A 4,949-nucleotide genomic window follows, 5' to 3' on the forward strand; every position below is an offset into this window, starting at 1 on the left:
GATGGCTGTCTCGATCCGGGTAAAAGGCCAAATTTTGGTCAAACATACAAATAACGTATTATAGAGTAGATGGGGAGGATGGGGGTTGTGGGGAATGGGGGGGGGGCCTTAGCAACGCAAACGCTGCCTCGACTAGCTGGCTGGCTCTCTGCCTGTTTTGCTGGGTTTTTTTTTTTTCATTTGGAATATAAACAAATAAACTGTGGTTTATACATGTATGTATATTATCAGACTTTCCGCAATTTTTTTTTCTTTCATAAAGTTTTCGTTTTGTTTCATGTTTCTTTCCGCAGGGCTGGGTGGCCGAGTGGTAACGCACTTGCGCTCGGAAGCGAGAGGTTGCGAGTTTGACCCTGGGTCAGGGCGTTGGCAATTTTCTCCCACCTTTCCTAACCTAGGTTGTGGGTTCAAGTGCTAGTCTTTCGGATGAGACGAAAAACCGAGGTCCCTTCGTGTACACTACATTGGGGTGTGCACGTTAAAGATCCCACGATTGACAAAAGGGTCTTTCCTGGCAAAATTGTATAGGCATAGATAAAAATGTCCACCAAAATACCCGTGTGACTTGGAATAATAGGCCGTGAAAAGTAGGATATGCGCCGAAATGGCTGCGATCTGCTGGCCGATGTGAATGCGTGATGTAGTGTGTAAAAAAATTCCATCTCACACGGCATAAATAAATCCCTGCGCCTTGAATATGTGCGCGATATAAATTGCATAAAAAAAATAAAAAAAATCCCTGCGCTTAGAACTGTACCCACGGAATACGCGCGATATAAGCCTCATATTGATTGACTTTCCGCAAACTTTTTGTTTAAATTTCAAAAGGTTTTCGTTTTGTTTCATGTTTCTTTCCGCAGTGTTTTTGTTTCAGCCCTCTTCCTTAATTTCTTCGTCCTCCTGTGTTTGTTCCTTCATCATAGTCTTGTTCTTATGCCTTCTTCTCCCCCGATGTTCTTTTCGGAAGAAAAAAACCCCGTCTGCCATCTCGTTGCTAATGCTAAAGTAAGTTTAATCTTTTTTTTTTTTTTTTTTTTTTTTTTTTTTTTTTTTTTGCCAAGCACATCATTCTGGGGCTTTTAATCGATAACATGCATCCGTCTACAATGTATCTTCATCATCAAGTTTAATCTTGTTCAGAAACATCTACTTCGTTTTTTTTATGTTAAGCCGTTGATCACATTATGTTGTTATTTTGTCTTCTTTTTAGAGCATCATTTTTTTTTTATGTGTATCGGATTATTTGAATTACAACGTCCTTCCCGTGTAAACGATTTGGCTCGTCCTTCCCGTGTAAACGATTTGTCTCGTCCTTCCCGTGTAAACGATTTGTCTCGTCCTCCCCGTGTAAACGATTTGTCTCGTCCTTCCCGTGTAAACGATTTGGCTCGTCCTCCCCGTGTAAACGATTTGGCTCGTCCTTCCCGTGTAAACGATTTGGCTCGTCCTTCCCGTGTAAACGATTTGGCTCGTCCTTCCCGTGTAAACGATTTGTCTCGTCCTTCCCGTGTAAACGATTTGGCTCGTCCTCCCCGTGTAAACGATTTGGCTCGTCCTTCCCTTGTAAACGATTTGGCTCGTCCTTCCCGTGTAAACGATTTGTCTCGTCCTTCCCGTGTAAACGATTTGGCTCGTCCTCCCCGTGTAAACGATTTGGCTCGTCCTTCCCGTGTAAACGATTTGGCTCGTCCTTCCCGTGTAAACGATTTGTCTCGTCCTTCCCGTGTAAACGATTTGGCTCGTCCTTCCCGTGTAAACGATTTGGCTCGTCTTTCCCGTGTAAACGATGTGTCTCGTCCTCCCCGTGTAAACGATTTGTCTCGTCCTTCCCGTGTAAACGATTTGGCTCGTCCTCCCCGTGTAAACGATTTGGCTCGTCCTTCCCGTGTAAACGATTTGGCTCGTCCTTCCCGTGTAAACGATTTGTCTCGTCCTCCCCGTGTAAACGATTTGTCTCGTCCTTCCCGTGTAAACGATTTGTCTCGTCCTCCCCGTGTAAACGATTTGTCTCGTCCTTCCCGTGTAAACGATTTGGCTCGTCTTTCCCGTGTAAACGATTTGTCTCGTCCTTCCCGTGTAAACGATTTGTCTCGTCCTTCCCGTGTAAACGATTTGGCTCGTCCTCCCCGTGTAAACGATTTGGCTCGTACTCCCCGTGTAAACGATTTGTCTCGTCCTTCCCGTGTAAACGATTTGTCTCGTCCTTCCCGTGTAAACGATTTGGCTCGTCCTCCCCGTGTAAACGATTTGGCTCGTCCTTCCCGTGTAAACGATTTGGCTCGTCCTTCCCGTGTAAACGATTTGGCTCGTTCTCCCCGTGTAAACGATTTGGCTCGTCCTCCCCGTGTAAACGATTTGGCTCGTCCTCCCCGTGTAAACGATTTGGCTCGTCCTCCCCGTGTAAACGATTTGGCTCGTCCTTCCCATGTAAACGATTTGGCTCGTCCTCGCCGTGTAAACGATTTGGCTCGTCCTTCCCGTGTAAACGATTTGGCTCGTCCTTCCCGTGTAAACGATTTGGCTCGTCCTTTCCGTGTAAACGATTTGGCTCGTCCTTCCCGTGTAAACGATTTGGCTCGTCTTTCACGTGTAAACGATTGGTCTCGTCCTCCCCGTGTAAACGATTAGTCTCGTCCTCCCCGTGTAAACGATTTGTCTCGTCCTTCCCGTGCAAACGATTTGTCTCGTCCTCCCCGTGTAAACGATTTGGCTCGTCCTTCCCGTGTAAACGATTTGGCTCGTCTTTCCCGTGTAAACGATTTGTCTCGTCCTTCCCGTGTAAACGATTTGGCTCGTCCTCCCCGTGTAAACGATTTGTCTCGTCCTTCCCGTGTAAACGATTTTGCTCGTCCTCCCCGTGTAAACGATTTGGCTCGTACTCCCCGTGTAAACGATTTGGCTCGTCCTCCCCGTGTAAACGATTTGGCTCGTCCTCCCCGTGTAAACGATTTGTCTCGTCTTTCACGTGTAAACGATTGGTCTCGTCCTCCCCGTGTAAACGATTAGTCTCGTCCTCCCCGTGTAAACGATTTGGTTCGTCCTCTTAGTTCTGGCCAGGCTTTCACATAAGTAAAGATCATTACGCTGCATGGACACATACAGCAATTCAACAGTCTGGATGATTTCTATGTGGATTGGTTGGTTGGTTGGTTGGTTGGTTGGTTGGTTGGTTGGTTGGTTGGTTGGTTGGTTGGTTGGTTGGTTATCATTGTTGTCTCTTCAGCATGTGAATGCTATTCGAGACTGATGCAAGTTTGTTTCTGTTTTCAGTATTTCGGTGTGGAGGGTCTGGGGTTTGGTTTCGTTTGTTAGTTAATTAATTGCATAAAGGACAATTGTGGCAATCTGTATAATTAATTTATGATTAAAAGAATACACAATCTGCACAGGCAAGCGGTCAGTGTGTTGATTGTTGGTACGTGTCCAAGAGGAGGGCTAGTCACAGCCAATGTACACTACCCGGCGAAAGAAACGCAACTCATTCGCGCCCACTGTTGCAAGTGATTTTTCGTCATTTTCAAATTGTCGTAAAATGTGAACCAGATAAGGTACATAAAAAAGGAAGACAGATTCGTGGAGGATATTTTACTGGCTGTACGATTAGTGCATATTATTTCTCGTTTTCTGTTTTTACCTTTTCATAAACTGTGTTATACAGGGTAGGGGTCAAGCGAGTCGTGATAGCAGGCGAACGTGTCACTTTGACACGCTACAAAATTCGTAAAAATGCATATTTTTCAACTAGGTAAAGACAGTTGGGGAGGAAATTCATCTCTCAACATGATCATTTAAATTGAATTATTCGCCAAGTTTTATTCGTGTTAAAAAGGGTTGTTGGCGCGAATGAGTTGCGTTTCTTTCGCCGGGTACTGTACACGAGTGGGCAGATGTGAGATTTTAAATGGGATCGAGTATCCTTAAAGGCCAACATCCAAAAGAATTTTTCTCCTGGAGCGACCTAAACTTGAACCCGTCGCTCTTCTTGCATGTCTGTTTACTTCGTGTTGCACGCAAAAATTGCGCGACTTCCTTGCCGCGTGGATTGACGAAGCTGTTTTATTCTCGTGACTGAAAACACTGCAGTGCGTGCAGTTTTATTCTGTGGGTTCGACAGATCGGTCCAGTAGTTTGGTCTCAATCGGTCTACACACACGCTCGCACACACACACACACACACATACACATACACACACTGGCACACACACACACACTCACACACACACAGGCACACACTAGCACACACACACACACACACACGCACACACACCCGCTCGGCTTTTTGTCCCCTCTGCCTCACTGATTTGGTTTTGTGTTTATTTCGTAATTATTTTGTTTGTAAATAGTGAACATTGCTTCAATGCCGAAGCAAAAAACATCATTATTGGTTGTAATTTGCTACCAATTTTAAAACCCGAATATCGTATTACATAGTAATTTTGACAGCAGTTCAAATGTGTACATTTACCAGTTCCATTCAGCAGACTTTCAGGTCTTTGTGACTGATTTCTGGCCAGGAATTCATCACGCTTTCTGTTGTTCATTCGTTTCCTGTGACATTGATCAGCAAACCAGCAAAGTGTGTGTGTGTGTGTGTGTGTGTGTGTGTGTGTGTGTGCCTTTGGTTATATCGGTTTTTACATTTAGTCAAGTTTTGACTAAATGTTTTAACATAGAGGGGGGAATCGAGACGAGGGTCGTGGTGTATGTGTGTGTGTCTGTCTGTCTGTCTGTCTGTGTGTGTGTGTAGAGCGATTCAGACTAAACTACAGGGCCGATCTTTATGAAATTTGACATGAGAGTTCCTGGGTATGATATCCCCGGACGTTTTTTTTTCATTTTTTCGATAAATACCTTTGATGACGTCATATCCGGCTTTTTGTAAAAGTTGAGGCGGCACTGTCACACCCTCATTTTTCAATCAAATTGATTGAAATTTTGGCAAAGCAATC

The sequence above is a fragment of the Littorina saxatilis genome, linkage group LG14 (genome assembly GCF_037325665.1).
Source record: "Littorina saxatilis isolate snail1 linkage group LG14, US_GU_Lsax_2.0, whole genome shotgun sequence".
Lineage (NCBI taxonomy): Eukaryota > Metazoa > Mollusca > Gastropoda > Littorinimorpha > Littorinidae > Littorina > Littorina saxatilis.